This window comes from Coenobita brevimanus, chromosome 32 (assembly GCF_032717465.1).
Source record: "Coenobita brevimanus isolate Jiangsu-jjx chromosome 32, ASM3271746v2, whole genome shotgun sequence".
NCBI lineage: Eukaryota > Metazoa > Arthropoda > Malacostraca > Decapoda > Coenobitidae > Coenobita > Coenobita brevimanus.
The window spans coordinates 3,844,627-3,867,762 of record NC_136985.1 but is presented as its reverse complement, the minus strand read 5'-3'; the positions used below and the strand labels follow the sequence as shown (position 1 = coordinate 3,867,762).

The 23,136-nt window shown below is 40.2% G+C and overlaps 2 pseudogenes; both read left to right on the top strand.

Annotated features, from left to right (window-relative positions):
- LOC145395651 (uncharacterized) overlaps nt 1-22,529 on the top strand; it is a 27,869-nt pseudogene extending 5,340 nt beyond the window's left edge.
- Nucleotides 22,529-23,136, top strand: part of LOC145395650 (uncharacterized) — a 167,707-nt pseudogene continuing 167,099 nt past the window's right edge.

Below are 23,136 nucleotides of genomic sequence, written 5' to 3'. Positions count from 1 at the left end.
CCAATACAACTACACTGAATGTTCCCTTGTAGTTATAGTAGAGATTTCCACTCCATTCTGGTGCTTGTATTTGGATATGTTTTCCATTCATGGCACCAAAACAGTGTGAAAAATTCCACACAGTACCGAATCCTTCTACTGTTCTGACCCATCTTCTTGTGTTTTAGGAATCTGTATAAGAATTTATATTTATTTATTTATTTATGTATTAATATGCAGCCTGAGGTAGAGGAGACGGAGATGTAAAAACGAAGGGAATGTGCTAGGGTGTGTGTGTGTGTGTGTGTGTGTGTGTGTGTGTGTGTGTGTTACAGTGAATTTGTGTAACCAGTGAGTTCAAGATATCCCTAAAAACATTTTAGGGATTTTGTGTAATTACTGTTTCACTATCCTAGCCTAACCTAACCTAACCTACTGACATCAACTACATGTAGTATGACCGTGTAACAACAATGATGATAATGGAGGTTTTCTGATATCTCTAGGAATTTTAGGGATTACGTGATTAGGTTAGGTTAGATTAGTGAAACAGTAATACATGATATCCCTAAAATTCTATTTATTTTTTGTAAAGGATCCTGACGATGTGTCCTCGACTGCTGGTGAAGAGGAGCATGAAGATTCGGAAGAGGTACCTAGACGTGACACATCAGCTCAAAATGAAGACAACATGCATAGTGATGTACAGAGAAGTGTGCACAGTAAAGCAGTAAAGGGGAGGGCTTAAGAAGCTAAAGTGGTTGATGATGCTTACAGCATTATGAAAACCTTTGCAACGCAGGCAACCACACGGGACGAACATAGAGTCTTTGGTGAGCATGTGGCTAACAGATTACGCTACTGTGACAGATCACATTATGACGTAGCTAATGCACGATATGAAACTGAGAACATTATATTCGATTTGGAGACTGGGACATATGAAAGAAATAATTACCAGCAACATCAGCACTACTTGTGGCCACAGACAGGCAGCACAAATCCTCCCACAGTGACACTGATGACGCCTCATCCCAGACATCACGAAATCCCTCTCCTGTGGGTAACTCTGAGTGACAAGCCAAATGGTTTCCTGTACATCAGGAAACCATTTACTATGCTGGATGATAACCATATAACCAAATATTGGCGCCTGGTGGTTTAATGGGTAATTACGGCCCTCCAATCGGATTGAGCCGGCAAAGGTTTATATCCAAGGGATGGATGAGTGAGGCTGGTCACTCATCTTAAATGTCAGGACCAACTTGCCTAGCACTGGGCTCCTACGCTCCTCATGGGGCAATGTAGGATTGGATGATGATGATATATAGATAGATAGATACACAGATAGACTGATTGAGAGATACACATACAGTATAGATATTGTTACAAAGCCTATGATTTCATCATCCTTTGTGTAATTCTAACGTACAGTATGCTGCATGTTTGATCACGAGTGTGTTCTACCTCACTCCCCCCTTCTACCCTTATAGTAGAGTAAGTCGTTCTTTCTGTTGTTCAGAGCAGGAGTGTCAACTCTTTGTCCCCTATGGCTTCATTTGTGCGTCCTTCTTACAAGTTGTATCAAGCTCTGCCGGCCCCTATATAATAAGCTCAGTCTCTACATTAATTGCCACTTAGATCTACTCCTCATTTTGTTCACATCTCTGTCCTCCCCTGTACAGTTGTTATTATTTTTGTGAGTGCTCAGCAAGTCTCCAACCATCTAGCAGCTGTGTAATTTGAGTATAAGTGTTATTACATTTTTCTTGTACTGTATAGCATAAGGGGTTAATTCTTAGGCCTAGTAAGGTTTTTGTGATTCATGTGTTTTGGGTGTCAGCCATTATTAATAATATTTTGTATCTGTAATAATATATCTTGCATTCACTGAGCATTATCCGGTTTTCTCATTTTATCAGGGTTGACGTAGATAAATTTACACTTGCTAATTTCGTGTTAATAGAAGCTATTGCAGTTAACCATATATTTAACCTGTTTTTGCCATTACATTATCCTTATGAGTCCTGAATGTTTTGTTGTTAGTTTGAGCATTAAACTTTAACTTGTAATTTTACCTAACTCTTTTGTTTTGAACCTGGAACTTTGCGGGACAGTTTTCTCTGTTCTGTAACATAAATTTGGCGACCTCTTATCAGGATATTCAGGATATTATGATAAGGATATTGCTTGATATTTTGTGACTGTGATTTATTCATGATGTCTACTATTACTACTCTTGATGAAGCCAAAGATTTTTTGTCAAATGTGCAAACAGTGTGTGATGTAGAAAACAGAACAAAGAATGAACTTAAGCTTGTTGCTCAACAATTGGGAATTGCTGTTCGCTCTCATCATTCTAAAGATCAAATTGTTGACATGATTAATGAAAGCTTGTTTAATGTAACTCCTCCAAATGAGCAAACGCAGATTGAATTAGCTAAGTTCCAGCTAGCCCTGCAGGAGGCTCGTGCTAAGGAGGCTGAGTTTCAGGCTCGTGCTAAGGAGGCTGAGTTTCAGGCACGTGCTAAGGAGGCTGAGTTTCAGGCTCGTGCTAAGGAGGCTGAGGCAAAGGAGGCTGAGTGTCAGGCTGGAATTCAGGAGGCACAGGCACAGGCTCAGGCACAAATTGAACTAGCTAGGATTCAGGCAGACCATGAGTATCGCATGAAACAATGTGGAACTAGATCATCTAGCTCTGATGATTTTGATGTGGCTAAAAATGTTAAACTTGTCCCTCCTTTTAATGAATCTGATTTAACAAAGTATTTTCAGTTGTTTGAGAGGGTAGCTACAGGTTTTAATTGGCCTAAGGAGTATTGGCCAGTACTCCTTCAAACTGTTCTCACCAGTAAAGCTCAAGTAACTTATGCATCTTTGCCTCAGGATCAATCTGATAATTATGATGTAGTTAAGAGCTTGATTCTTAAGGCCTATGAGCTTGTTCCTGAAGCTTATAGAGTAAAATTTAGGACAACTTATACGCAAGATAAGCAATCCCATGTTGAGTATGCAAAAATCAAAGAAGATCTGTTAGAGCAGTGGTTAAATTCCAAGAATGTGGATTCTGATTTTGGTAAATTTAAGCAGATGATATTGCTGGAGGACTTCAAAAGGTGTATTAATAATGATGTAAGCCTATATATTGGTGAGAAAAGAATAGATAATATGTCTGATGCTGCAGTTTTAGCTGATGAATATGTTCCCACTCACAAGAGATATTCTAGAGAAAAAAGGAAAGCTGAGAGTAAGTACGTTGCCTCTACTCAGAGTACAGGTAACAGGAAAGTGAATAAAGATGATGTTTCTCAGGAAGTAAATACCAGCTTCACCTCTAGATTTCAGAAAAGTAAATGTACTTATTGTAGTAAGCTTGGTCATACTACAGAGAAATGTTTCAGGAGACAGTGTGATGTGAACAAAAAAGGAGTCTTTAAATATTCTGTCAATTGGTCTAGTGTCCACCCTTGAGAGTTCCCAGAATTCTTTAACTGAGTTAACTGTACCTGCTTTGAGGGGTAAATTAAATCCTCATCATGAAGCTCCTCTTTTGAGCAGTAACGTGGGTGATACTCTCAAGAGTTCATGTGCTAATTTCCTGTCTGATGGTTTTGTCAGTCCTCTTGACAGTAATGACAGGAAATCAGTTAAAATATATCGTGATACAGGTGCTTGCCAATCCCTTATGCTGACGAGTGTTCTAGGCTCTAATGTTAGTTTCTCTGATGAAACTGTAATCTTACAAGGTGTAGGGAATAATTACTTCTCTGTCCCTCTGTGCAGAGTGAATTTAGAGTCTGGTTTTGTTAATTGTTCCGTTATGGTTGGGTTGGTTGAGACACTCCCAATGTCAGGTGTAACTTTCCTACTTGGAAATGATATTGGTGGAAGTCAAGTGTGTCCAGCTCCTCAGTTGTCTAGTGAACCAGTGGCTGCGACCCAGGATTATGATGTCCCTGATGTGTTCTCTGCATGTGCTGTCACTAGGGCTAAGTCTAAGGTTACTGGTGACTTAGAGGATAATGATGATGATGATGTTATCCTAGCTGACACTTTTCTTGCTAATTTGGACCACTCATCAGATGAGGCAGTACTCCGTAGTGTTGATAATTTGTCTCGTCAAGAGTTGGTTGAGTTGCAGGTTGCTGACTCTGAGTTGAAAGGTCTAACTAACTCTGCATGCAGTGAGGAAGAGTCAGCTGGTGCTTCTACTTGTTATTATATAAAGTCAGGAGTACTTATGAGGAAGTGGAGACCCCCAACAGCATCAGCCGACTGTGAATGGGAGGTTGTACATCAAGTTGTCATCCCTCGTGTTTGTAGGCAGGATATCATTAGAGTGGCTCATGATTCCAGTTTGGCAGGACACCTTGGAGTGAGGAAGACTGTGGCACGCATTTTGAAACACTTCTACTGGCCAGGTATCTTCAGGGATGTTTCCTGATATTGTAAGTCTTGTCACACCTGTCAAGTTTTGGGGAAGTGTAATCAGACCGAAAAGGTTGCACCTCTAGTTCCCATTCCTCCTTTTGAGGCGCCATTCACCCGTGTGTTGGTGGATATTGTGGGCCCTCTTCCTAAGACTTCTTCAGGATTTTCTTATGTGTTGACCCAGATTGATATGGCTACTCGTTATCCTGAAGCCATTCCACTTAGAAATATCTCAGCAAAGAACGTGGTTAAGGAAATGCTAGGGTTCTTCACAAAGTTTGGTCTGCCCAAGGAGGTACAGTCAGACCGGGAAAGTAATTTCATGTCAAATGTTTTCAAGCAGTCACTGAAAGAGTTGGGCATCACCCAGATCACGTCTTCAGCTTACCATCCCCAGACCCAAGGAGCGTTGGAGAGATATCATCAAGCACTCAAATCGATGCTCAAGAAATACTGTTTGGAACATCAGAAAGACTTGAATAAAGGTCTTCCATTCGTTGTATTTGCCGCAAGAGAATCTCCAAATGAATCACTGGGCTTCTCACCTTTTGAACTACTGTTTGGCCATGAAGTAAGAGGACCCCTTAAGTTACTCAAGGAATGCTGGCTGTCGGAGGAAGATGACGTCAACCTGCTGGAGTATGTGATGAAGTTCAAAGAACGGCTGTCCACTGCTTTACAGCTGGCGAGAGAGAATTTAGGAGCTGCTCAGGAGAAGATGAAGACTTGGTATGATAAGAAGTGCAGGTTACGTCACTTTCAGCAAGGAGATCAGGTTTTGATTCTGCTACCAGTGCATGGGCCAAGCCAAGTTTAGTGGTCCTTATTTCGTGGAGAAGAAACTCAGTGATGTCAACTATGTCATCGCCACACCAGATCGTAGATGGAACAAGCAACTTTGTCACATCAACATGCTAAAGTTATATCACAGGCGGGACGAAAATAACCCAGTCTGCACTGTAGCTGTTCCACCCAAGTCTGCAAGTGAAGTTCTCCCATGCAGCATGAGCCTGAGTGATAGTTTGGGGAAGAATCCTGATATCATGAATGATCTCCAGACTAAGCTTTCTCATCTACCTCCCGAGGAAAGGCAGGAGTTTTCGGCATTACTGCAGGAGTACCCGCAAGTGTTCCGTGCCACTCCAGGAAGACCCACTGTGTTCATGCATGATGTCGATGTTGGAGACGCAAAGCCAATTAAATTGCCTCCTTACCGTGTGAACCCAGTGAAAGTTCCTCTCATCCAGAAGGAGCTTGGCTACCTGTTGGACCACAAGATGATTGAGCCCTGTCAGAGCGAGTGGAGTTCTCCTGTCACTCTAGTCCCTAAGCCAGGTGGGTCACAGCGGCTTTGCATTGACTACAGACGTGTTAATCAGATAACGAAAACAGACACTTACCCTCTCCCTCGAGTGGAAGATTGCATAGACAAGATCGGAAAGGCTAGGTACATAAGTAAGTTTGATTTGTTAAAGGGATACTGGCAAGTACCTATGACTGAACGTGCTAGGGAGATCTCATGTTTTGTAACACTAGGAAAGACTTTTGCATGTTCTGCAATGCCATATGGTATGAAGAATGCACCAGCCAATTTTCAGAAGCTCATGAATGTGTTAACAGAGGGTTTGGCAGGGTGTGTTGTTTATATTGATGATGTATTTATCTTCAGTGACAACTGGAAAGGTCACCTATGCCATGTTAGTAAATTTCTTGAGCGTTTGGTTCAGGCTAATCTTGTAGCTAATTTATCAAAGTGTGAGTTTGGTCAAGGTAAATTTCAGTACCTTGGGTACGTAAATTGGTGATGGACATGTTGTACCACCAGCAGCTAAGGTTCAGGTTACAAGTGATCTTCCCAGACCTAAGAGTAGGAAAGGGCTACAAAGATTTTTGGGAATGGTAGGTTATTACAGGAAATTTGTTCTTAACTTTTCAATTCTTGTATCACCACTTACAGACCTACTGAAAAAGGGAGTTAAATTTGTTTGGACCGATAACTGTGAATCCTCTTTCAGTAAACTTAAAGCTATCCTATTAAGTCAGCCAGTGCTCGCTACTCTAAATTTTGCTAAGCCTTTTAAGATGGCTGTTGACGCAAGTGATACAGGAGCTGGGGCTGTTTTGCTGCAAGAGGATGATCCGGGTATTGAACACCCTGTATCTTATTAAAGTAAGAAGTTCACTCCACCTCAAAAGAACTACTCCACTATTGAGAAAGAGCTTTTGGCCTTGATTTTGGGTTTACAGTATTTTTCATTTTATTTGTGTTCTGGTTTTGACCCCATAGTCATTTATACCGATCATAACCCACTGAAATTCCTTAGTAAGTTTAAAGATAAAAATCAGAGATTGACAAGATGGAGTCTACTTCTTCAGGAGTATTCATTAGACATACAACATGTCAAGGGGAAAGAAAATGTTATTGCAGATTGCTTATCTAGACTTTAGACAGATTGTTTTAGAGTAATAAGAAATTTCCTTTGTAAATTTCTTTTTTCTTTGTGGGGAGGTGTTGCAAAGCCTATGATTTCATCATCCTTTGTGTAATTCTAACGCACAGTATGCTGCATGTTTGATCACGAGCGTGTTCTACCTCACTCCCCCCTTCTACCCTTATAGTAGAGTAAGTCATTCTTTATGTTGTTCAGAGCAGGAGTGTCAACTCTTTGTCCCCTATGGCTTCATTTGCGCGTCCTTCTTACAAGTTGTATCAAGCTCTGCCGGCCCCTATATAATAAGCTCAGTCTCTACATTAATTGCCACTTAGATCTACTCCTCATTTTCCTCACATCCTTGTCCTCCCCTGTACAGTTATTATTTTTGTGAGTGCTCAGCAAGTCTCTAACCATCTAGCAGCTGTGTAATTTGAGTGTTAAGTGTTATTACATTTTTCTTGTGCTGTATAGCATAATGGTTAATTCGTAGGCCTAGTGAGGTTTTCGTGATTCATGTGTTTTGGGTGTCAGCCATTATTAATAATATTTTGTATCTGTAATAATATATCTTGCATTCACTGAGCATTATCCGGTTTTCTCATTTTATCAGGGCTGACTTAGATAAATTTACGCTTGCTAATTTCGTGTTAATAGAGGCTATTGCAGTTAACCATATATTTAACCTGTTTTTGCCATTACATTATGCTTATGAGTTCTGAATGTTTTGTTGTTAGTTTGAGCATTAAACTTTAACTTGTAATTTTACCTAACTCTTTTGTTTTGAACCTGGAACTTTGCGGGACAGTTTTCTCTGTTCCGTAACAATATACATAATTTTCGTTGTGGATATCAACATACATATCCATAATTTTCCTTGTGTATATGTAGATAGATAGATTGATATAATCTTATCTCATCAGCCGTTTGAGTGTCCACTGCAGGACCGGCCTATCCGGCCTATCCCGACCGAAGTGGGGACGATACAGCCAATGTATCTCTACCAAGTGGCTTAGGCTGTCTAGTAGAGATTGTATGTAGGGTGAGAAGTGCTTGTAAGTGTAATTGTGGTGTTGGAGTGGCTTTGGATGTGCGTTGCGTGTAGTCTGTGAACCAAGTGTAATCGGCCCATGCAGGCCAACTGGGTGCAAGCATACTTTATAGTATGCAACACTAGTTCAACCACAGCACCCCTCGTGTCCGCCAAAGCAGTTTGTGGCCAGAAGAACGTTCCCAAAGTTTCTTACTCTGGCAGGGCGCGAACCCTCATTCTTTCATGTACGAAAACGCACACTTTACCACTGTACCTCAGAGCCAAGGATGAGATAGAGGGATGGAGCGGAGAGATATATGAGAGAGGGGGGGTTGTGAGTTGGGAGCAGGGCAGAGCAATGGCGGGGGACAGGGCGTCGTGGAAACGGTTTGTTTGGGGCCACCCGGTATAGGATTAACTGGCAATATATATATATAAATATATATATATATATATATATATATATATATATATATATATATATATATATATATATATATATATATACATACATATATATATATATATATATATATATATATATATATATATATAATATATATATATATATATATTCATACATATATAATATATATATATACATATATATATATATATATATATATATATATATATATATATACATACATATATATATATATATATATATATATATATATATATATATATATATACATATATATATATATATATATATATATATATATATTGTTACATAGCCTATGATTTCATCATCCTTTGTGTAATTTTAACGCACAGTTGCTGCATGTTTGATCACGAGCGTGTTCTGCCTCAGTCCCCCCCTTCTACCGTTATAGTAGAGTAAGTCGTTCTCTCTGTTGTCCAGAGCGGGATTGTGAACTCTATGTCCCCATGGCTTTCATTTGCGCGTCCTCTTACAAGTTGTATCAGGCTCTGCCGGCCCCTATATAATGAGCTCAATCTCTGCATCGTTGCCACTTAGATCTGCTCCTCATTTTGTTCACATCTCTGTCCTCCCCTGTACAGATATTATTATTGTGAGTGCTCAAGAAGTCTCCAACCATCTAGCAGCTGTGTGTAATTTGAGTATAACTGTTGTTGCATTTTTTCTTGTACTGTATAGCATAAGTTTAATTTGTAGGCCTAGTGAAGTTTTTGTAATTCGTGTGGGGTTCTTTATGTCAGTCATTTTTTATAATAGTTTGTATCTGTAATTATTTATCTGGCATTCACTGAGTATTATCTGGTATCTCATTTTATCAGGGCTGACTTAGATAAATTTATTCTTGCTAATTTCGTGTTAATAGAGGCTATTGCAGTTAACCATATATTTAACCTGTTTTTTGCCATTACATTATCCTTATGAGTCCTGAATGTTTTGTTGTTAATTTAAGCATTAAACTTTAACTTGTAATTTTACCTAACTCTTTTGTTTTGAACCTGGAACTTTACGGGACAGTAGTGACTCTTCGTATTCTCACTTAAAGTGTACATTATCTTTCTCTGTTCCGTAACATAAATTTGGCGACCTCATATCAGGATATTCAGGATATTATCATAAGGATATTTGATATTTTGTGACTGTGATATATTCATGATGGCTACTATTTCTACACTTGATGAAGCCAAGGATTTTTTGTCAAATGTGCAAACGGTGTGTGATATAGAAAACAGAACAAAGAATGAACTTAAGCTTGTTGCTCAACAATTGGGAATTGCAGTTCACTCTCATCATTCTAAAGATCAAATTGTTGGCATGATTAATAAAAAGCTTGTTTAATGTAACTCCTCCAAATGAGCAAACGCAGATTGAATTAGCTAAGTTACAGCTAGCTCTGCAGGAGGCTAAGGCTAAGGAGGCGGAGTCTCGTGTTAAGGAAGCAAATGCTCGTATTGAAGAGGCACAGGTACAGGCTCAGGCACAAATTGAACTTGCCAGGATTCAGGCAGACCATGAGTATCGCATGAAACAAGGTGGAACTGGATCATCTAGCTCTGATGATTTTGATGTGGCTAAAAATGTTAAACTTGTCCCTCCTTTTAATGAATCTGATTTAACAAAGTATTTTCAGTTGTTTGAGAGGGTAGCTACAGGTTTTAATTGGCCTAAGGAGTATTGGCCAGTACTCCTTCAAACTGTTCTCACCAGTAAAGCTCAAGTAACTTATGCATCTTTGCCTCAGGATCAGTCTGATAATTATGATGTAGTTAAGAGCTTGATTCTTAAGGCCTATGAGCTTGTTCCTGAAGCCTATGGAGTAAAATTTAGGACAACTTACAAGCAAGATCAGCAATCCCATGTTGAGTATGCAAAAATCAAAGAAGATCTGTTAGAGCAGTGGTTAAATTCTAAGAATGTGGATTCTGATTTTGACAAATTTAAGCAGATGATTTTGCTGGAGGACTTCAAGAGGTGTATTTATAAAGATGTAAGCCTATATCTTGATGAGAAAAGAATAGATAATTTGTCTGATGCTGCAGTTTTAGCTGATGAGTATGTTCTCACTCACAAGAGATATTCTAGAGAAAAAGGGAAAGCTGAGAGTAAGTACGTTGCCTCTACTCAGAGTACAGGTAACAGGAAAGAGAATAAAGATGATGTTTCTCAGGAAGTAAATACCAGCTTCACCTCTAGATTTCAGAAAAGTAAATGTACATATTGTAGTAAGCTTGGTCATACTACGGAGAGATGTTTCAGGAGACAGCGTGATGTGAACAAAAAGGAGTCTTTAAATATTCAGTCAATTGGTCTAGTGTCCACTCTTGAGAGTTCCCAGAATTCTTTAACTGAGTTAACTGAACCTGCTTTGAGGGGTAACTTAAATTCTCATGATGGAGCTCCTCTTTTGAGCAGTAACGTGGGTGACACTATCAAGAGTTCATGTGCTAATTTCCTGTCTGATGGTTTTGTCAGTCCTCTGGACAGTAATGACAGGAAATCAGTTCAAATATATCGTGATACAGGTGCTTGCCAATCCCTTATGCTGACCAGTGTTCTAGGCTCTAATTTTAATTCCTCTGATGAAACTGTAATCTTACAAGGTGTAGGGAATAATTACTTCTCTGTTCCTCTGTGCAGAGTGAATTTAGAGTCTGGTTTTGTTAATGGTTCTGTTATGGTTGGGTTGGTTGAGACACTCCCAATGTCAGGTGTAACTTTCTTACTTGGAAATGATATTGGTGGAAGTCAAGTGTGTCCAGCTCCTCAGTTGTCTAGTGAGCCAGTGGCTGTGTCCCGGGATTGTGATGTCCCTGATGTGTTCCCTGCATGTGCTGTCACTAGGGCTAAGTCTAAAGTTACTGGTGATTTAGAGGATAATGATGATGATGATGTTATCCTAGCTGACACTTTTCTTGCTAATTTGGACCACTCACCAGATGAGGCAGTACCCCGTAGTGTTGATAATTTGTCTCGTCAAGAGTTGGTTGTGTTGCAGGTTGCTGACCCTGAGTTGAAAGGTCTAGCTAACTCTGCTTGCAGTGAGGAAGAGTCAGCTGGTGCTTCTACTTGTTATTATGTAAAGTCAGGAGTACTTATGAGGAAGTGGAGACCCCCAACAGCATCAGCCGACTGTGAATGGGAGGTTGTACATCAAGTTGTCATCCCTCGTGTTTGTAGGCAGGATATCATTCGAGTGGCTCATGATTCCAGTTTGGCAGGACACCTTGGAGTGAGGAAGACTGTGGCACGCATTTTGAAACACTTCTACTGGCCAGGTATCTTCAGGGATGTTTCCTGGTATTGTAAGTCTTGTCACACCTGTCAAGTTGTGGGAAAGTGTAATCAGACCGAAAAGGTTGCACCTCTAGTTCCCATTCCTCCTTTTGAGGCGCCTTTCACCCGTGTGTTGGTGGATATTGTGGGCCCTCTTCCTAAGACTTCTTCAGGATTTTCTTATGTGTTGACCATGATTGATATGGCTACTCGTTATCCTGAAGCCATTCCACTTAGAAACATCTCAGGAAAGAACGTGGTTAAGGAAATGCTAGGGTTCTTCACAAAGTTTGGTCTGCCCAAGGAGGTACAGTCAGACCGAGGAAGTAATTTCATGTCAAATGTTTTCAAGCAGTCTCTGAAAGAGTTGGGCATCTCCCAGTTCACGTCTTCAGCTTACCATCCCCAGACCCAAGGAGCGTTGGAGAGATATCATCAAACACTCAAATCGATGCTCAAGAAATACTGTTTGGAACATCAGAAAGACTGGGATAAAGGTCTTCCATTCGTTGTGTTTGCTGCAAGAGAATCTCCAAATGAATCACTGGGCTTCTCACCTTTTGAACTACTGTTTGGCCATGAAGTAAGAGGACCCCTTAAGCTACTCAAGGAATGCTGGCTGTTGGAGGAAGATGACGTCAACCTGCTGGAGTATGTGATGAATTTCAAAGAACGGCTTGTCCACTGCTTTACAGCTGGCGAGAGAGAATTTAGGAGCTGCTCAGGAGAAGATGAAGACTTGGTATGATAAGAAGTCCAGGTTACGCCACTTTCAGCCAGGAGATCAGGTTTTGATTCTGTTACCAGTTCATGGGCAACCTCTTCAAGCCAAGTTTAGTGGCCCTTATTTCGTGGAGAAGAAACTCAGTGATGTCAACTATGTCATCGCCACACCAGATCGTAGAAAGAGCAAGCAACTATGTCACATCAACATGCTAAAGTTATATCACAGGCGGGACGAAAATAATCCAGTCTGCACTGTAGCTGTTCCACCCGAGTCTGCAAGTGAAGCTCTCCCATGCAGTATGAGCCTGAGTGATAGTTTGGGGAAGAATCCTGATATCATGAATGATCTCCAGACTAAGCTTTCTCATCTACCACCCAAGGAAAGGCAGGAGTTTTCGGCATTACTGCAGGAGTACCCGCAAGTGTTCCGTGCCACTCCAGGAAGAACCACTGTGTTGATGCATGATGTCGATGTTGGAGACGCAAAGCCAATTAAATTGCCTCCTTACCGTGTGAACCCAGTGAAAGTTCCTCTCATCCAGAAGGAGCTTGGCTACCTGTTGGACCACAAGATGATTGAGCCCTGTCAGAGCGAGTGGAGTTCTCCTGTCACTCTAGTCCCTAAGCCAGGTGGGTCACAGAGGCTTTGCATTGACTACAGACGTGTTAATCAGATAACTAAAACAGACACTTACCCTCTCCCTCGCGTGGAAGATTGCATAGACAAGATCGGAAAGGCTAGGTACATAAGTAAGTTTGATTTGTTAAAGGGATGCTGGCAAGTGCCTATGACTGAACGTGCTAGGGAGATCTCATGTTTTGTAACATTAGGAAAGACATTTGCATGTTCTGTAATGCCATGTACAGATTGTTTTAGAGTAATAAGAAATTTCCTTTGTAAATTTCTTTTTTCTTTGTGGGGAGGTGTTACATAGCCTATGATTTCATCATCCTTTGTGTAATTTTAACGCACAGTATGCTGCATGTTTGATCACGAGCGTGTTCTGCCTCAGTCCCCCCTTCTACCGTTATAGTAGAGTAAGTCGTTCTCTCTGTTGTCCAGAGCGGGATTGTGAACTCTATGTCCCCATGGCTTTCATTTGCGCGTCCTCTTACAAGTTGTATCAGGCTCTGCCGGCCCCTATATAATGAGCTCAGTCTCTGCATCGTTGCCACTTAGATCTGCTCCTCATTTTGTTCACATCTCTGTCCTCCCCTGTACAGATATTATTATTGTGAGTGCTCAAGAAGTCTCCAACCATCTAGCAGCTGTGTGTAATTTGAGTATAACTGTTGTTGCATTTTTTCTTGTACTGTATAGCATAAGTTTAATTTGTAGGCCTAGTGAAGTTTTTGTAATTCGTGTGGGGTTCTTTATGTCAGTCATTTTTTATAATAGTTTGTATCTGTAATTATTTATCTGGCATTCACTGAGTATTATCTGGTATCTCATTTTATCAGGGCTGACTTAGATAAATTTATTCTTGCTAATTTCGTGTTAATAGAGGCTATTGCAGTTAACCATATATTTAACCTGTTTTTTGCCATTACATTATCCTTATGAGTCCTGAATGTTTTGTTGTTAATTTAAGCATTAAACTTTAACTTGTAATTTTACCTAACTCTTTTGTTTTGAACCTGGAACTTTACGGGACAGTAGTGACTCTTCGTATTCTCACTTAAAGTGTACATTATCTTTCTCTGTTCCGTAACAATATATATATATATATATATATATATATATATATATATATATATATATATATATATATATATATATATATATATATATATATATATATACACACATATATATATATATATATATGCATATATATATATATATATATATATATATATATATATATATATATATGTACCATGTCTGTTGAAGTAACTGCTGAGATGGATGTTGCAGGAACTGAATAGAATGGTGAAGGGTGGAATCATCAGCGTATGAGTAGATATACATCTTAGAAGGTCATTGATGAATAAAAGGAAGAGAGTTGGTGACAGAACACCACTGTTGATATATCTAGGAGAAGAATGGTGGCCGTCTACCAGGGTTGCCAGGTGTGCACGTCTCTCGCCAGATTATTTCCGCTTAAAGTTTAATGGCTGTGTTTTGCGCTTTTTGGGGCTTTTCTGAAAATGACTGGGAGTGAATGTTCATTAAAATAAAAGCACAAGGACATGGCGTAATCCTTATCCTGCCATTCCCTTCATGCATTGTGAAACCTCAGCTAGTTAGCACCTCTACCTGACCTGACTTTCCATGATTCCAAGAGTGTGTGTGTGTGTGTGTGTGTGTGTGTGTGTGTGTGTGTGTGTGTGCTAGCCTCTTGTTTTAATCCTCAAGTCCTCAAGACTCAACTTTCTCTGCCGGCGCCGCCTCTCATTTCTTTGCCAGCCTCACTACTAGCCACAGCACGCAGTACAAGACAAGCAGACTTCACTGAGGCACAGTCATTATCAAATAATGGGAAAGTGGGCCAGTTACAAAAAGCATTATGCACGAGAATGGGAAAATCCAGTCTTGAAGGACTGGATAGCACACATTCCAGGTGATGATGGAAAGGCTTTTTGTAAATATTGTAAAATGACCTTCAGAGCACATCACCGTGACTTAATACGGCGCGCGACCACAAACAAACATAAAAGAAATGCTGCCCCTTTCTCAAATGCAAGAACACTTCTCCAAACATGAATCTGCAGACGAGATGCAGATCCATCTATTAAAGTGTCAGAAACAAGAATTGCAGCCCATACTGTGTGCCAGTCAGGCATTCTAACTTTGGATCACCTGAGAGAGTTGGTCAGCACCATTTCTTGCAAGGAGTTAGCCATCCACAGAACAAAATGTATGGTAATTATTAATCATGTTTTAGGCTCTTTAATGCTCAAGAATTTGCCTAATGATACTGGTGAGAGTGAATATTCATTGATTATAGACGAGAGTACAGATAAAACAACGAAAAAACAACTCTGCATCATGGTGAGGTACCCCAGCTACAAGAAGAAAAAAATCGTCACATCGTTTTTGGGTCTGCTAAATTTACCTTCAGGCACAGCTGGAGCCATGACACAAGAACTCCTGAAGTTTCTGGAAAAGATAGAACTCAGTCCAAGAAGATGCGTTGGTCTTGCAACTAACGGGTGTAATATAATGAGTGGGGTAAATAATTCAGTAATAAGCAGATTTAGAGAAATTAATCCCCATATCATGCATAAAAAATGCATCTGTCACTCACTGCAGCCGTGTGCCTCGTATGCTATGAGAACATTACCAAAACACCTACAGTAGAATTCATGATATCAGAAACATACAGATATTTTTCTCAGAGCACCCAGAGACAACAAAAGTAAAGTGAATTGTACAAGACAATCAACGTGGGAGAAGAACCTTTAAAGATACTCCAGCTGACAGATAAACGATGGATGTCCACTGCACCAAGCATCACAAGGATTCTGGAGCAGTACGCAGAGCTGAAGTTACAATTCCAGGTAATATATATTTATTTATTTTCAAAATTCTTTGTAATTTTCTAAATACACATGTACAGAGAGAGAGAGAGAGAGAGAGAGAGAGAGAGAGAGAGAGAATTGATATGTTAATATATCTATGGTTTTCAGCTGGTGAAAGGAAACGACAAGAGCTACACATCAGAAGTACTATGTAAGAAGACTCTGAAAACAGGGCATACTTAGCTTTCTTACAACCCTTGGTAAGTGTGGTATGTGACGTGAACAGGGTGAACAAACTCTTCCAAGGGGAGCAATGTAACGTCAGCAAACTTCTGGCCTATACGATGTCCCTATACCAGTTTGTCCTGCAGAGGATTATGATGCCACGCACCTTCCCTACATGGGACTCACTCATGTCTTATGAGGTTATATATATATATATATATATATATATATATATATATATATATATATATATATATATATATATATATATATATATATATATATATAGATAGATAGATAGATAAACTCGTAAAGTTCCAATAATTTGAACAGAGGGAGCCAATCGTTTGCAGTTTTTTCCTTTGCCGCTAGGAGGAATCTGCAGCACCCCTTCTACGTCAGTGTGGCCCCGGCCTTGTCTGTGAGTGGACGTGTTGTTGAGCTAAGCTTACTATTGTAACCTGGTGTGTAGGTGGTTTGGTGGTTTTGCAATAGTGGACCACATGGAACAAAGAATCTGCATCAAACTCTACTATGCGTTTCAGGGGCCTTGACCCATCGTTTTTCGCAAATATCTGCGAAACAAACAGTCGGATCAGTATGGCATATTACCACGGCCTGGAACTTTACGGGACAGTAGTGACTCTTCGTATTCTCACTTAAAGTGTACATTATCTTTCTCTGTTCCGTAACATAAATTTGGCGACCTCATATCAGGATATTCAGGATATTATCATAAGGATATTTGATATTTTGTGACTGTGATATATTCATGATGGCTACTATTTCTACACTTGATGAAGCCAAGGATTTTTTGTCAAATGTGCAAACGGTGTGTGATATAGAAAACAGAACAAAGAATGAACTTAAGCTTGTTGCTCAACAATTGGGAATTGCAGTTCACTCTCATCATTCTAAAGATCAAATTGTTGGCATGATTAATAAAAGCTTGTTTAATGTAACTCCTCCAAATGAGCAAACGCAGATTGAATTAGCTAAGTTACAGCTAGCTCTGCAGGAGGCTAAGGCTAAGGAGGCGGAGTCTCGTGTTAAGGAAGCAAATGCTCGTATTGAAGAGGCACAGGTACAGGCTCAGGCACAAATTGAACTTGCCAGGATTCAGGCAGACCACGAGTATCGCATGAAACAAGGTGGAACTGGATCATCTAGCTCTGATGATTTTGATGTGGCTAAAAATGTTAAACTTGTCCCTCCTTTTAATGAATCTGATTTAACAAAGTATTTTCAGTTGTTTGAGAGGGTAGCTACAGGTTTTAATTGGCCTAAGGAGTATTGGCCAGTACTCCTTCAAACTGTTCTCACCGGTAAAGCTCAAGTAACTTATGCATCTTTGCCTCAGGATCAGTCTGATAATTATGATGTAGTTAAGAGCTTGATTCTTAAGGCCTATGAGCTTGTTCCTGAAGCCTATAGAGTAAAATTTAGGACAACTTACAAGCAAGATCAGCAATCCCATGTTGAGTATGCAAAAATCAAAGAAGATCTGTTAGAGCAGTGGTTAAATTCTAAGAATGTGGATTCTGATTTTGACAAATTTAAGCAGATGATTTTGCTGGAGGACTTCAAGAGGTGTATTTATAAAGATGTAAGCCTATATCTTGATGAGAAAAGAATAGATAATTTGTCTGATGCTGCAGTTTTAGCTGATGAGTATGTTCTCACTCACAAGAGATATTCTAGAGAAAAAGGGAAAGCTGAGAGTAAGTACGTTGCCTCTACTCAGAGTACAGGTAACAGGAAAGAGAATAAAGATGATGTTTCTCAGGAAGTAAATACCAGCTTCACCTCTAGATTTCAGAAAAGTAAATGTACTTATTGTAGTAAGCTTGGTCATACTACGGAGAGATGTTTCAGGAGACAGCGTGATGTGAACAAAAAGGAGTCTTTAAATATTCAGTCAATTGGTCTAGTGTCCACTCTTGAGAGTTCCCAGAATTCTTTAACTGAGTTAACTGAACCTGCTTTGAGGGGTAACTTAAATTCTCATGATGGAGCTCCTCTTTTGAGCAGTAACGTGGGTGACACTATCAAGAGTTCATGTGCTAATTTCCTGTCTGATGGTTTTGTCTGTCCTCTGGACAGTAATGACAGGAAATCAGTTCAAATATATCGTGATACAGGTGCTTGCCAATCCCTTATGCTGACCAGTGTTCTAGGCTCTAATTTTAATTCCTCTGATGAAACTGTAATCTTACAAGGTGTAGGGAATAATTACTTCTCTGTTCCTCTGTGCAGAGTGAATTTAGAGTCTGGTTTTGTTAATGGTTCTGTTATGGTTGGGCTGGTTGAGACACTCCCAATGTCAGGTGTAACTTTCTTACTTGGAAATGATATTGGTGGAAGTCAAGTGTGTCCAGCTCCTCAGTTGTCTAGTGAGCCAGTGGCTGTGTCCCGGGATTGTGATGTCCCTGATGTGTTCCCTGCATGTGCTGTCACTAGGGCTAAGTCTAAAGTTACTGGTGATTTAGCGGATAATGATGATGATGATGTTATCCTAGCTGACACTTTTCTTGCTAATTTGGACCACTCACCAGATGAGGCAGTACCCCGTAGTGTTGATAATTTGTCTCGTCAAGAGTTGGTTGTGTTGCAGGTTGCTGACCCTGAGTTGAAAGGTCTAGCTAACTCTGCTTGCAGTGAGGAAGAGTCAGCTGGTGCTTCTACTTGTTATTATGTAAAGTCAGGAGTACTTATGAGGAAGTGGAGACCCCCAACAGCATCAGCCGACTGTGAATGGGAGGTTGTACATCAAGTTGTCATCCCTCGTGTTTGTAGGCAGGATATCATTCGAGTGGCTCATGATTCCAGTTTGGCAGGACACCTTGGAGTGAGGAAGACTGTGGCACGCATTTTGAAACACTTCTACTGGCCAGGTATCTTCAGGGATGTTTCCTGGTATTGTAAGTCTTGTCACACCTGTCAAGTTGTGGGAAAGTGTAATCAGACCGAAAAGGTTGCACCTCTAGTTCCCATTCCTCCTTTTGAGGCGCCTTTCACCCGTGTGTTGGTGGATATTGTGGGCCCTCTTCCTAAGACTTCTTCAGGATTTTCTTATGTGTTGACCATGATTGATATGGCTACTCGTTATCCTGAAGCCATTCCACTTAGAAACATCTCAGCAAAGAACGTGGTTAAGGAAATGCTAGGGTTCTTCACAAAGTTTGGTCTGCCCAAGGAGGTACAGTCAGACCGAGGAAGTAATTTCATGTCAAATGTTTTCAAGCAGTCTCTGAAAGAGTTGGGCATCTCCCAGTTCACGTCTTCAGCTTACCATCCCCAGACCCAAGGAGCGTTGGAGAGATATCATCAAACACTCAAATCGATGCTCAAGAAATACTGTTTGGAACATCAGAAAGACTGGGATAAAGGTCTTCCATTCGTTGTGTTTGCTGCAAGAGAATCTCCAAATGAATCACTGGGCTTCTCACCTTTTGAACTACTGTTTGGCCATGAAGTAAGAGGACCCCTTAAGCTACTCAAGGAATGCTGGCTGTTGGAGGAAGATGACGTCAACCTGCTGGAGTATGTGATGAATTTCAAAGAACGGCTGTCCACTGCTTTACAGCTGGCGAGAGAGAATTTAGGAGCTGCTCAGGAGAAGATGAAGACTTGGTATGATAAGAAGTCCAGGTTACGCCACTTTCAGCCAGGAGATCAGGTTTTGATTCTGTTACCAGTTCATGGGCAACCTCTTCAAGCCAAGTTTAGTGGCCCTTATTTCGTGGAGAAGAAACTCAGTGATGTCAACTATGTCATCGCCACACCAGATCGTAGAAAGAGCAAGCAACTATGTCACATCAACATGCTAAAGTTATATCACAGGCGGGACGAAAATAATCCAGTCTGCACTGTAGCTGTTCCACCCGAGTCTGCAAGTGAAGCTCTCCCATGCAGTATGAGCCTGAGTGATAGTATGGGGAAGAATCCTGATATCATGAATGATCTCCAGACTAAGCTTTCTCATCTACCACCCAAGGAAAGGCAGGAGTTTTCGGCATTACTGCAGGAGTACCCGCAAGTGTTCCGTGCCACTCCAGGAAGAACCACTGTGTTGATGCATGATGTCGATGTTGGAGACGCAAAGCCAATTAAATTGCCTCCTTACCGTGTGAACCCAGTGAAAGTTCCTCTCATCCAGAAGGAGCTTGGCTACCTGTTGGACCACAAGATGATTGAGCCCTGTCAGAGCGAGTGGAGTTCTCCTGTCACTCTAGTCCCTAAGCCAGGTGGGTCACAGAGGCTTTGCATTGACTACAGACGTGTTAATCAGATAACTAAAACAGACACTTACCCTCTCCCTCGCGTGGAAGATTGCATAGACAAGATCGGAAAGGCTAGGTACATAAGTAAGTTTGATTTGTTAAAGGGATGCTGGCAAGTGCCTATGACTGAACGTGCTAGGGAGATCTCATGTTTTGTAACATTAGGAAAGACATTTGCATGTTCTGTAATGCCATGTACAGATTGTTTTAGAGTAATAAGAAATTTCCTTTGTAAATTTCTTTTTTCTTTGTGGGGAGGTGTTACATAGCCTATGATTTCATCATCCTTTGTGTAATTTTAATGCACAGTATGCTGCATGTTTGATCACGAGCGTGTTCTGCCTCAGTCCCCCCTTCTACCGTTATAGTAGAGTAAGTCGTTCTCTCTGTTGTCCAGAGCGGGATTGTGAACTCTATGTCCCCATGGCTTTCATTTGCGCGTCCTCTTACAAGTTGTATCAGGCTCTGCCGGCCCCTATATAATGAGCTCAGTCTCTGCATCGTTGCCACTTAGATCTGCTCCTCATTTTGTTCACATCTCTGTCCTCCCCTGTACAGATATTATTATTGTGAGTGCTCAAGAAGTCTCCAACCATCTAGCAGCTGTGTGTAATTTGAGTATAACTGTTGTTGCATTTTTTCTTGTACTGTATAGCATAAGTTTAATTTGTAGGCCTAGTGAAGTTTTTGTAATTCGTGTGGGGTTCTTTATGTCAGTCATTTTTTATAATAGTTTGTATCTGTAATTATTTATCTGGCATTCACTGAGTATTATCTGGTATCTCATTTTATCAGGGCTGACTTAGATAAATTTATTCTTGCTAATTTCGTGTTAATAGAGGCTATTGCAGTTAACCATATATTTAACCTGTTTTTTGCCATTACATTATCCTTATGAGTCCTGAATGTTTTGTTGTTAATTTAAGCATTAAACTTTAACTTGTAATTTTACCTAACTCTTTTGTTTTGAACCTGGAACTTTACGGGACAGTAGTGACTCTTCGTATTCTCACTTAAAGTGTACATTATCTTTCTCTGTTCCGTAACAATATACATATATATATATACATATATATATATATATATATATATATATATATATATATATATATATACATATATATATATATATATATATATATATATATATATATATATATATGCATACATATATACATATATATATATATATATATATATATATATATATATATATATATATGTACCATGTCTGTTGAAGTAACTGCTGAGATGGATGTTGCAGGAACTGAATAGAATGGTGAAGGGTGGAATCATCAGCGTATGAGTAGATATACATCTTAGAAGGTCATTGATGAATAAAAGGAAGAGAGTTGGTGACAGAACACCACTGTTGATATATCTAGGAGAAGAATGGTGGCCGTCTACCAGGGTTGCCAGGTGTGCACGTCTCTCGCCAGATTATTTCCGCTTAAAGTTTAATGGCTGTGTTTTGCGCTTTTTGGGGCTTTTCTGAAAATGACTGGGAGTGAATGTTCATTAAAATAAAAGCACAAGGACATGGCGTAATCCTTATCCTGCCATTCCCTTCATGCATTGTGAAACCTCAGCTAGTTAGCACCTCTACCTGACCTGACTTTCCATGATTCCAAGAGTGTGTGTGTTTGTGTGTGTGTGTGTGTGTGTGTGTGTGTGCTAGCCTCTTGTTTTAATCCTCAAGTCCTCAAGACTCAACTTTCTCTGCCGGCGCCGCCTCTCATTTCTTTGCCAGCCTCACTACTAGCCACAGCACGCAGTACAAGACAAGCAGACTTCACTGAGGCACAGTCATTATCAAATAATGGGAAAGTGGGCCAGTTACAAAAAGCATTATGCACGAGAATGGGAAAATCCAGTCTTGAAGGACTGGATAGCACACATTCCAGGTGATGATGGAAAGGCTTTTTGTAAATATTGTAAAATGACCTTCAGAGCACATCACGGTGACTTAATATGGCGCGCGACCACAAACAAACATAAAAGAAATGCTGCCCCTTTCTCAAATGCAAGAACACTTCTCCAAACATGAATCTCCAGACGAGATGCAGATCCATCTATTAAAGTGTCAGAAACAAGAATTGCAGCCCATACTGTGTGCCAGTCAGGGATTCTAACTTTGGATCACCTGAGAGAGTTGGTCAGCACCATTTCTTGCAAGGAGTTAGCCATCCACAGAACAAAATGTATGGTAATTATTAATCATGTTTTAGGCTCTTTAATGCTCAAGAATTTGCCTAATGATACTGGTGAGAGTGAATATTCATTGATTATAGACGAGAGTACAGATAAAACAACGAAAAAACAACTCTGCATCATGGTGAGGTACCCCAGCTACAAGAAGAAAAAAATCGTCACATCGTTTTTGGGTCTGCTAAATTTACCTTCAGGCACAGCTGGAGCCATGACACAAGAACTCCTGAAGTTTCTGGAAAAGATAGAACTCAGTCCAAGAAGATGCGTTGGTCTTGCAACTAACGGGTGTAATATAATGAGTGGGGTAAATAATTCAGTAATAAGCAGATTTAGAGAAATTAATCCCCATATCATGCATAAAAAATGCATCTGTCACTCACTGCAGCCGTGTGCCTCGTATGCTATGAGAACATTACCAAAACACCTACAGTAGAATTCATGATATCAGAAACATACAGATATTTTTCTCAGAGCACCCAGAGACAACAAAAGTAAAGTGAATTGTACAAGACAATCAACGTGGGAGAAGAACCTTTAAAGATACTCCAGCTGACAGATAAACGATGGATGTCCACTGCACCAAGCATCACAAGGATTCTGGAGCAGTACGCAGAGCTGAAGTTACAATTCCAG